Source organism: Diadema setosum, chromosome 9, assembly GCF_964275005.1.
Source record: "Diadema setosum chromosome 9, eeDiaSeto1, whole genome shotgun sequence".
Lineage (NCBI taxonomy): Eukaryota > Metazoa > Echinodermata > Echinoidea > Diadematoida > Diadematidae > Diadema > Diadema setosum.
Genome location: NC_092693.1, coordinates 17,313,613 through 17,326,737, shown reverse-complemented (window position 1 = coordinate 17,326,737; position 13,125 = coordinate 17,313,613).

Sequence of the window (13,125 nt, the reverse complement as noted above, 5' to 3'; positions counted from 1 at the left end):
TTTATATACTCTTCGAATTTACAGTGTAAAACTCTTATATACAGGCTCAGAGATGTGCCACCTCCCTGACGGACATTCTCATAGCTTTGAGAAAAAAAAATACTTACAGGACATGCATCTCGAAGACAAACCAAGATCCAAGCAATAGACACTGAACAAGCTATGGATAGTGTGGTAATGTGAATGTTTTTCACAAATCTTAACAAGATGATTTAATGAGTGGTTGATTGATTCTGTCATCCAGGAGCTCAAGTAAAGACAGAATGACAAATTTGTTTTATCTCTCATTAAAGAGAAATGTTGGTTATATCTTGGGGAAGATATAATTGTGAGTTGTATGGAAACATAGTGTGCTCTTCATTTCTACACCTATATCAGTCGACTACTGAATTTGTGTGATAATATGAAATGTATGAATATTCATCATCCTCATGAATATGCATGACTCCCAGGGTAGTCATTCAAGTGTGCACATAAATGTTCATACATCACAAAAACTAAGTTCTTTTGTTGTATGTTCATAGGTTTGTATAATTATTGTTTTGTAAACAATGATTCATCTGTATATAATAGTTGATTTATATTACAGAGTTTATATGAAACAGTGGAGTTTTAGAGTACAATGCAAAGAAGTTTTAAATTGTACAAGATGAACTGTTCACTCTGTGGAGTAATATGGAACACTGGGAGAGCTTCAGTAGTTACGGGTAAGCACTATCTGGGCACCCGTCCCGCTTCATCATGAATATTCATCATCTACATGTATCCGTAATACGGTGAAAATACATAATTTTTTCATTTCCCGGCAGCGTTTTTACATTTCTCGGCAAAACTGAACATTTTTCCATCCCCCGGCGAGACGTTTTAACATTCCCCGTTGATGCAATTTTTCGAGATTTTTACATTTCCCGGCGATACGTTTTGCACCTATCCAGCGTTCTGCCATTTACTAGTACAGTATCTTACTGCCTGATGAATATTCATGATGAAGCGGGACGGGTGCCCAAATAGTGCTTACCTAGCCAAGTACTGAGAGGTGGAACCTCCCAGGAGCTCACGAGAGCTGAGTAAGTTTTGTAAATATTTCTTTTATTACTTCCACTACATGTGTGACTTGTATAAGAAATAAGCACAGACACATCCTGTGTGTAGTAGCCACATACCCAGAGAAAGGTACCTAGGCATGTAGCAATTTGTTTTTGTTGTTTACAGTAGGTTCAGCTCCGTTGTGTGTGTAAGCGTAAAATGTGCCTAGTGTATTGACCGATTCTGTGACGCGCTATGTGTATTTTTGGCATGGGCAGCGCCATTACTGCGGTGTCTCAGCCGACCCCCCTCCTCTCTCCCCACCCCTCTCACGCGCGCGGAATGAAAAACTGATGCATGGTTGTTATAGCCAATAGGCGTCTCGTAGGCTACTGAGTGCGCGAATGCTTGCTAAAATGCGCGAACCTTTGTTACAAGTGCGCGATAAACATGTTGCCCTGGGGGTGGGGGAGAGCAGGGGGGGTCGGCTGAGACACCGCAATTTGAGCTCATGGCTGCGCCCAGTGCCATAAAATGTCTGCTGCCCTCAACGAACCCGAATCGGTCAATACACACGCACACACAGGAATGTTGGTTCACTGCACAGCAGTCAGAGTGCATTGGCATAAAATGAATGTATCAATTTGAAATGTATCATTTTTAGAGCTAGGCATTCTTGCAGCATGTGTGTATGAAGTTTGCAATACACTATACACTATATTCATAATCACAGATAGTATGTGAAGTTATGAATGAAAAGTGCGATGACAGTGTGGGAAAGAATTTGTGGCAATGTTTATGTTGACAAAAAGGGGGAAAGACCTACTAGTATTGCAATGTTTATAGTATCATAGTGCATTGTTGTTACTGAGTATGTTAGGATGTATACACATTATGCATAATAGTCATACAACTTACACATTGCTAGATATACGCTTGTCAAAGAATGTGTGATATGTGAATAATTTCTCAATAATTACTTTCTGTATAGATGAGGAATTAAAGGTAAAAAAAAATGTAAACACAAGAAATATGTGTTTTGTAACAATGCATAGATTTTACATATAGGCTTATATGTAAATTGTTATCTTCTTGTAGATAAAGGACTTGGGTTACTCACTCAGCTGGTTGGAAAACCAGAGCGATGAGGAGACAGTTGGGTGAGTCAGGATGGCTCGATGTTCATATGTATACAGAAATTACTTTCTTGACAGAATACAATTTACACTATTGTGTTTTGCGGAATGAATATGACAGAATGCAGAATATCAAAGCATGTTATTGTGAAATATTGTACAGTATTGATCACATTCAGAAATTAACAATTCAAAGGAAGCAATGTTGATTGTTGATGCATTGAATATCTAATTGAGAAAAAAGGATAAGTTTCATATTGTTTCACTGAAATTGTATGTACAAAGAAATCAATACTATTAGCATATTGTCATGCTGTTTCTTTGCCCTGTTTCTGATTTCTTTAAATCTCACAGGGGTCGTCTCTTGTAATGTCGTCTCTTATCCAGTCTCGTCTCTTGTAATGTCGTCTCTTGTAATGTCGTCTCTTATCCAGTCTTAAGGACAAGATCTCTTTTCTTGTGTAGAGGATCATCCCCTTTAGTGGACGTGGTCTCTTTTAGAGGTCAACGTGTTTAACATAGTGTTCAAGCGGTCCAGTCTTCGAAACAGACTTTACCACAGCGTTTACCAGTTCATATGTTTGACATTCGTCAACACAGTCTTAGGTCTTTTATGTTAAAAGTTTTCCAGTCTTCGAAACAGACTTTACCACAGCGTTTACCAGTTCATATGTTTGACATTCGTCAACACAGTCTTAGGTCTTTTATGTTAAAAGTTTTGATCCAGAGTTTGTTGTTTTAAAATTGTAAATGAATTCAGTTTATTCAGTTATATCCTACATGAGAGTGAAAGTGTAGTGGTTTTATCGTCCCACGTGAAAGCCGGACTACGACAATAGCTAAAAGATAGTGTGATGTTTGGAGTTGTGTTCACTCTTTTTCAACTTTGGCAACGCGTAGGATTATATCACGCGCTTTTAGATGTCATAATCTTGTGCGCGCAATGACCTTTTTACATAAAATTAATGATTTCATGGTAAATCATCATAAGCCATGCATTGCAAAAGGAAATCGTTCCTTTGGAACAAGGAAAAAAAAAGGAAAAAAAAAAAAAAGCTCGTTATTCCGAAGGTTCGATACGGACCCTGTTTCATTTTCGGATCAACGAACCTTCGGAATAACGAACCCTATTTCATTTTCGGATTAACGAACCTTCGGAATAACGCCACAAATGTTCGGATTAACGAACCCTTTTCATTTTCGGATTAACGAACCTCTATAGGTATAGGGAATTGTGTGTTTCGGATTAACGAACCTTCGGAATAACGAACAGCACCCATGCGCGTGGTACAGGCATGAGGTACACAGGGCGTGACGTTTCTACGTTCCGCGGCAGCCAATTTTGCAAAATTCCCAGGCCAGAATCATATAGGGATGGTATAGTATTGGTGGAGATGAGGATTTTGCTTTTGATTTTTTGACAGATACCAAGAAACTATACTTATGAAATAGTACAGAGGATACCATTCTACGAGAGGAATTCAAAGTTTATTTGATGAAAATCGGTCTTGGAATGGCTGAGACATCCAAAAACAAAGTAAAACAAAGCCAACATAGTAAAAGGTGAGTCCCACCTTTATTCAGATCGATCTGTTTTGGGTATCTCAGCCTTTTCAGAACAAATTTTCATCAAATAAACTTTGAATTCCTCTTGGAATAGACTCTTTCATATTTCATAAGAGGGTCCTCATTATCTCACACACACAAAAAAATGTTAGAAACCTGAAGTTAGATCTCAGCCAAAATGATCCCTTTAAATATGTCAACTGACACTATACGATCCCTTTAACTGCATGCACACACAAATTTTAACGTCAGCAACGCAGCTTTGCAGAGCGCACAGGTGGGATAAAGGTTGTCATCAGATCAGTTTTTTTTTTTGTTTTTTTTTTGTTCTCTAAACAAAACAATATTGGGGCGAAAAAAAAAATCACAAACCACCCATGACTTTCCGATCGTTCCGTCCTTGTATAGAAAGGGTGGGGTGGGAGTCGAGGTCCTAACCTTTGATTAGTATACAGATTGTACGCGTACTAACCAACCCCCGGTGATAATTAAATTTGGGCCTTAATTGAGACTAATAATAAGAGCTACATTACCTTAAACGCGTTCATGGCAATGCAAAGAAGTATTATTGCCTAATTTGCTTACGTGATTTCCTGACGTGATTGTGAAAATATGAAGCCTTGAAATTCCAGGTTTTTTTTTATAATTTTGTCTTTGTTTTGATGCAGCTTACATGTTTTCTGTTGTTTTGCTTCGTTTTGTTTTTGTCTTTTTGTTTGTTTGTTTGTTTGTTTTTTTGTTTTGTTTTGTTTTGGTTTTTTTTTTTACTTCCCATCACATGCAGTCAATTAAAAATGGAGTAATATTTCTGTGCCACGGGCTTTGGACAGAGTGTACAATGCTATGGAGTTTTCTGTGCCAGCTAGTCGCCACTCGAGTATAGGTGTGGCACAGATACACTCTGTAATGCAGATCAACAAACACAAACACACACACACACATACACACAAACACATACAAACACAATAAGATGTATGCCATTTGTAAACAATGAACTTTGTAAAACATTTGTCACTTTATTGTGACAAAATTCATCACAATACTCTCCAATCCTGGTTGCCAATTATCTGAAGCAACTCACTTTAATCTTTAAACTAGAAATGTCGCTTTGGCGACTGGTATGCTTCCGCCATAATGCATGATTTTCCCAATAGGTCTAGATAGTACATGTGGACACTGTGTGATTACATTTTCACAAAATTGGCAAAATGTTGGAATGACAAGTTTGTCACAAATGTGTTGAATGTTCACCTTCCTTGACGTAGGTTTAATTGGATGAATAAGAGAGCATGTATCTAGGGATTTAAGGACTTTAACTTGACTTTGAACCATTCATACATTTAGGCATTGAGTAATTTTCAAGGTACAGGTGTGGAGAAAAAGTGCAATTTCTGAATTGAATAGTAAATTGTTACCATTTTCATCTGGCCCTTGACCCTAAAATTCATGAGATAATTACTTTCAGGTAGAACATGCATAATATGTACTAAGTTTCAAGGTAACTTGAGCCACTTCCGAGATATGGAGGAAAAAGTTAGTTCAGCACTTTCAATTGATCTTTGACATTTTGACCTTTGAGGCAAAAAGAGAGAAAAAAAAAACTTTCCAGAGAATTTCTATTAGGTTACACACGCATACACCAAGTGTAAAAAAAATAACCCTGCTGGCATTGCATAAATATGAGGGTAATAGTAAAATTTTGAAGTCTTGCACTTGACCTTTGACCCCTGACCTTTGACCCCATGAACCCTACGGTACATTCTCTAGATAATCACTTCCAGTCAGTACATGTATATACTATGTTCCATGAAGATACCTTGAACAATTTTCCAAGGTACAGAGAAAAAAAAGAAGTTTTAATATTTCTACTTGACCTTTTGACCTTTGACCTTTGACCTCATGACCCAAACTTTCACCAGAGAATCTTAATTGGGTAATACATGTATACACTAAGTTCAAAGAAAATATCTTCAGGCATTCAATAGATATGGTGGAAATAGTGAAATTTTATGTATTTGACCCTGACCTTTTGACCTTTGACCTCATGACCCAAACTTTCACCAGAGAATCTTAATTGGATAATACATGTATACACTAAGTTTCAAGAAAATATCTTCAGGCATTCACTAGATATGGTGGAAATAGTGAAATTTTATGTATTTGACCCTGACCTTTTGACCTTTGACCTTTGACCTCATGACCCAAACTTTCACCAGAGAATCTTAATTGGATAATACATGTATACACTAAGTTTCAAGAAAATATCTTCAGGCATTCACTAGATATGGTGGAAATAGTGAAATTTTATGTATTTGACCCTGACCTTTTGACCTTTGACCTTGAGCATGTGCACCCAAAAGTTGATAGGCACAACTTCACCCCCTAATACACATACATGCCAAGTTTCATTAGGATACCTCAACAGGTTTCGATAGTTACCTTGTCCACAAAATTCATTACGGACGGACGGAAGGACGGATGGACGGACGGACGGACAACCCGAAAACATAATGCCTCCGGCACCACTTCGTGGCGGAGGCATAAAAACAAAATCAAAATAAAGCTAATGATGATAGATAGATACTGTCCTCCAATGAATAAACATTTTTATAAGAAAATATGTTGAAATAATAGTACAGCATCGACAATTATAACAGATTCATATGTAGTTAATTCATGGCCTCTTTCAGTATTATACAACGTCCTCCAATGAATAAACATTTTTATAAGAAAATATGTTGAAATAATAGTACAGCATCGACAATTATAACAGATTCATATGTAGTTATGTTAATTCATGGCCTCTTTCAGTATTATACAACGTCCTCCAATGAATAAACATTTTTATAAGAAAATATGTTGAAATAATAGTACAGCATCGACAATTATAACAGATTCATATGTAGTTATGTTAATTCATGGCCTCTTTCAGTATTATACAACGTCCTCCAATGAATAAACATTTTTATAAGAAAATATGTTGAAATAAGAGTACAGCATCGACAATTATAACAGATTCATATGTAGTTATGTTAATTCATGGCCTCTTTCAGTATTATACAACGTCCTCCAATGAATAAACATTTTTATAAGAAAATATGTTGAAATAATAGTACAGCATCGACAATTATAACAGATTCATATGTAGTTATGTTAATTCATGGCCTCTTTCAGTATTATACAACGTCCTCCAATGAATAAACATTTTTATAAGAAAATATGTTGAAATAATAGTACAGCATCGATAATTATAACAGATTCATATGTAGTTATGTTAATTCATGGCCTCTTTCAGTATTATACCACGTACTCATTTATTTTCTTTACTTAAAAAGAAATCAAAATTGGCCATTATTATTTGTGACCCCCTTGCATATTTTCACGCCACCTTTTTTTTTTTTTTTTTTGCAAGTAGATCCTCCAGAATAGTTTTTTTAGTCATTCTTTCAGAAAAGGTTTGTAATCTCATCAAACATCATTATGTATGTTTATCATGATGGCCCCTGCAATGTAGAACATGCCATGAAAGTGAATTTGCAACATTTTACTGTATTCTGCTTCCAAAAGATTTATTATTTTCCTTGAACATTAATTGATCTTCCTTAGAAAATGTTATTTAACCTAAATGGGTGTTATTGTATTTTTCTTTTAACATTGTATCCTTGAAGAAAAAAAAAAGTTGCAGAAATAAACAGTAAATCATACAAAAGGAAAGGTAAGATATCTCTATTACATTAAAAAAAAAAAAAAAAAAAAAAATATATATATATATATATATATATATATATAGGTAGGGGTATAATCATCCAAGTTCTCTATTAGTACATTTAAATCACACTAACACATTGCACTTCAGAGCAAATCAGAAGAATTACCCTGTGTAGTCTAAAAACACTTTGTGTTAAATACACGTGTATCACTGAGAAGTATGTATATTCACAACATTGAAGTATGTAATCATGCATTTTAAATTTCTTGTATCTATTAATGTTTTAACCATTTTAGACATCTGCTTATCAAACCCTCTCCTGAAAAGCATTGGAAATGCTCGTCTCCATGAGTATGTTTTGAATGAGTTGCACAACCAAAATTTGTTAGTAACAGCAAAGTTATCTTGAACAGTAAACCTTGGAAATGATTCAACTGGAGATGGACATACACTGTATTGCAATTCAAAACCAAGATTCAGATAGCAAACATTCAACACATTGTGAAATGGTAAATCAACATTCTAAATGCTGTCACTCCTCGAACCTTTTTAAATGTTAAGTTAAACACTCAAAATGTTAAATTTTACACTCAGAATGTCAAATTTTACACTCAAAATGTCAAATTTTACACTCAAAATGTCAAACTACCATTTCAGAAATGGTAAACCCAACAACTGAGTGTTAAATTTAACATTTACTAAAAGGTTGGTGGAATGAACACATTAAAAATGTTGATTTACCATTTCATTTTGTAGAGTGTGGTTAATCAATTATCATATGAAGAGTTTGTTTGCAAAAACCAATAAGTCCATATTTGCCAAATGGAGATATTTGCGATTATAGGTCAAGAAAAATAAAGAGAATAATAAGAAATTTTTTGCTTCTTTTGACCATAACTTCAAAAATATACCTCTATATGTAGTGACCAATATATCATTTAAAAGGTATTATTTTATACTTTATGACAGAGATCGTAATTCAAAATCTTCAAAAATGGACTTATTGGTTTTTGCAAACAAACCCTTCATATACACACACATGTTCGTATCCAGTATCGTAGCGCATCATTTCAGCACGACTCATCAATGTATTTGGTTAAACTAGAAGTACATACACAATGTGCAAATATGTACTGTAAAATGAGGAATGTTAGCATGCATTTTAATTTTTGGGAATTTTGTGAGCCAAGATTTGCGAAATTAAAATGCACGTGAAAGTTCTTGTCTAAACCATACACATTGAATGCTAGTGGCAACTCGCGAAAATTTCACGCCGCGAAGAAGGCCGTCGGCTCCAATTTGTGAAAATTTCATGCCACGAAAATATCCTGTTTTACAGCATATCAAACAGGGTGTATTATCAAGTATGCAACAATGTCAGATTTACACACCAAAAAAAAAAACAAACCACACACCAAAAATACAAAATGTAGCATTGCTAGGTCAATGAAGTATAAGGCACAGATTCCAGATGTCATTTAATGACAGAATTTGATTACTGATATGAGCCGTTATGTATAATAGACCTCTTGAGTATTTCCCTGGGAGAACAAGTATTTGCATTCATTGTTGATTAAGATACACACTGAAACATACAGAAAAAAATTGTCTTCAAACCTGCTTAAATTACACCTTGCACATGAAGTGAATGTGTAGGAAAGACAGCTTCACTTGCTTCATATACATGTATTCACACTGGAATGCTTGACCAACCTATATGCAATCACACAAAGAGAACAAGGATGGAGTACTGAATGCTTTAGAGTTAACAGTGGGTGATTTCAAATTCAGTGCTAGTGCTAGTGTTAGTGTTAGTGTTAGTGTTAATGCTAGTGCTAGTGCTAGTGCTAGTGCTAGTGCTAGTGCTAGTGCTAGTGCTATCTCCCAAAAAACTGCCTTCAATTGAGCTTCAACATTGATGGTCAGATTAACGCAAAGAGATTTTTCTCCTCCCCACCACTAGAGGGCGGACTCTACAACGGAGTCAGTGATTTCATGGGGGCCGCCATTGTTCCACTTAACAATGGCGGACTTTGCGTACTATCTATACATTTCTACAGCGCGTATTACGCGAACTTCTGAACTTTTACGCACTTGATTTTGGCTGCTCTTCTGTTGCTCGTTTGCTAGCGTGTTAGCACGAGGGGTGAGCCTACCGTTGTACCGCCTCGTCGTCATCCAATGCTACCCTTGCGCGGCGCTCACAAAACAATAGTACAGGGCGTACGCGTATGAAGACTCCGCACTCTAGCAGTCACTGGGGAAAATCTCTTTGGATTAACGCAACCATACTGATCAAATCTATCGATCCCCAACCGTAGATGTTGGCATGAAATCCACAGGAATTTCTACTCTACTTCGGATGTGAATGTGGGTCTTGCACAGCAATGCCAAGACCGGCACTGAACTTGAAATGACAAAGATGATGATCCCTAGGGGCTTGTGTTAGCCAATGGGGAAACAAACACATAAATTGCCAACACAAACAGCAGAGCTCGCTTCAGCAGACGACATTCAACACCACGCCTAACACCAACTACTGGAAATACGTTGTTATTTGAAATCAACCTCCCAACACTGACTGACTTTGAGTTCGGTTTTATTTGTACTGGAGATCGTTAGCATGGTAATGTGCACATACTATCACAAGCACTACTACCGGACTTGAAATCGCCTATATTCCAGGGGTTACGCCATTTCCTGACCCACTTCATCTGACACACTCTTTCTGACACACTTTTTTTGCCATTCATTTTGTACACGGGGCAGTTTTCATGAGACGGCCTCTGTTATTGGCAACTGTGCTAATGAATATTCATCAGCCTTGCGATAATTTTTTCATAATGAGTCACTCGGTCTGATTCTGTGTCTGTGATTGGCTTTTAGCTATTGACTTACGCGTGATATCGATCTCCTCAAGGGGGTCCATGACGATATCTGATTACCAGTGTGCGTGTGTGTGTTGAATTGCGTTTTAGTGCCAGTGAGTGTGGCATAACTTCTGCAGGTTTCCTGTCCATTTCTCTCTCTTTTTCTCTCTTTTGCTTTCGTATCATCTTATCTCTGTTATTCTTAGAGTACAATCGTACTACCACAAGTGTTTTCCCCCATTTTTTGAAGTGATTATCTCGTTTGCAACAATTTAGAGGTGAGTTTTTGTTCGAGTGTTTGTTGAGTTTTTTGATTGAACACGATGTAGATTATCTACGTGTGTGCGAGAACATTCATGGTACCCACTCGTTTGTTTCCGTGTGCATTTTTACCGTACAGTGTCTTCATCGTTCGTCTTCCAAGCAGCGAGTTTTCACCCTAGTTTTCCTCAACGTAGTTTTTTACCTCAATTTTTTTTTTTTTTTTTTTTTTTTTTGCGGTGCAAGATGTTCAGTGTATTTTTTCTACGGTAAAATGCCATCGTTGATGATCTCCGTGTATTCATTACTAGTTTTCCACCTCCGTTTCATTTTGTGTACAACTAACATTGATCTAAAGTCTAACTTAGTTAGCTACAAAGTCTGCGATGTCTGTATGCTGATGTGTTTTTGTGAGTTGGGAGTGACTATGGTGGGAATGATATTCAGGGTTTTGCTGTGGTTGAGATGATAGTGATGATGATCATAATGATTCTGGTGATGATATACGAACCCTTTTGATGATGCAATTTATTTCGTGTGACCATGACGTTGATCATTGATGGCGAGAACGACACGAGTAGCCTAGCCTAGGCCAAGGACGAGAGTGACACTGTCCACGGGGGCTGTTGCTCGCTCATGCACAGGAGTGGTCTAGACCTAGAGACCTGCATTTAATCAGTTTTTTTTTTAACCTTTTGGTTGTTCACTTGGGTTAGTGCTCCAAAAATTCGTTTCTCTAAAGAAACTCAACCAAAAGCTTGACAATAAGGTTGCCTCAGGGCTATTCTTTAGTAAATATTAGATCTAAATGGCGATGCTAATTTAGTTTTCATTTTAAGAACTCGATTATATCCCATTTTCTTTGCTCATTTTTCAAATGATAAATTATTTAGAACTGTAAATTTACTTAAATTCTGATGTACTGCATTCACCATTGTAAAAATCAATAAAAAAGAGCCCGCTGAGCAGGTGTTTCATTCTATCCTTTTCATTTCCTTCCTATCGTGTTGGTTTCCTTCCTGTCACTTCCTTCTTTGACCCTGGACGGAAGAAAAAAAAAAATCCCATCTTGCCATGTAAAGACAGAACACATACCATCATGAAATATTATGACATTAGAATAGTTTTAAAAGATTATGTAAGTCATCAAAATTCTTGTGTGTGAAAATAGATAATAAATAAAAGGTGATTTCTTACAAAGCAGTTCTTTCAAATGTCCAACAGCCTCAGAACAGCTTCGATAATGAAGCTAGTGAAATCTCAAAACTATCGTGGCAACAAGTGATATTGATAGGAAATTCTGACAAAAAATGTCACAACATTTGATGTTTAAATTTGTCTAGTTTTATTGGATTAGGTCATGAAACTATAAATGCCACCGATAAAATCACAATCGCTCTCAATTTGAACAGAGGCAGTAGGGTAGGAATGACTCAGCAAACAGCTGATTATTTATGCGTCGTATCCATGGGCAACTGCGGGGTAACTGGAAGAAGACGCACGAAGTTTAGACTTGAGTCAAGAACTATTATTTATTATCAATTTTTTATTCCAAACATTTTTTTCTTTGGATTTCAAAAAAAAGGTCAAAATATTTCATATTACGCTTCTTAAATGTATTATGAATATAAATATGAAGAATTTTTATCGTGATTTCATGAAGAATTAGAATTATTATGAATATATAAATACTAGACGGGCTGAACAATGAAGTCTAATTTTGCCCCAAGAATTTGCAGCCCACCGTACGTGCTGGTGGTGCATTCCTAGCGTTCTTGCCGCACTCTCCCAGCCACGTGCAAGCATGCATGCAACAGTAGTAACCAACAGTCACATAGAGTACATGTTTAGCTACTTCACCGATCTCACTCCTGATCTCTTGCAAAGAAAACCTTTACAAGTGTAGAAAATTCTCTCGAAACTAAGCCAGACATGAATTTGGAACATACATTACAGTGTCAAGACCTTTTCAGTGGACTTTGTTTTCGCTATTTGTCTGTTTAGCTCTCGAATGTACGACTTCTTACGTCCGATTTGTTTTTTACCTCACCACGTGGTACTGTTTTTTCAGCCCCATGCTTCCTCCATATGCACACATGTTGTAAACACACACAAGCCACCGGCACCGCGATCGAAGTTTGAGCGATAGCGATAACATGTGTGGAGCAGACATGCGGATTTCAGCACAGATGAGTAGTTGAACGTATCACGATTGTAAAACAAATATTTTTCTATGTCTCTGCCAATTTGAATTAGGTTATCTAATCATAGATGGATTACGATTTTATTCTAAAATAGATTAGCTATGGCAAGAATTTGCTTACATGAGAGTTATTTGATAACATTGCAAAATAAAACCCTCGTCATTGAATGGAATGTTCCAGAGCTATCTCGGGGGGGGGGGGGGGGGGTTGGGAGCATGAATACCCTTCGCGTGTAGATCGCGCCGTAGGGAAGATCGCGCCCAAGTTCACTGCCGACTTACTAGGCAGGCACGAAGATTACTAGTACACAGAGGCCCGTACGTGGATGGGTTAAGCAGCTGAAAAAAAAAAAA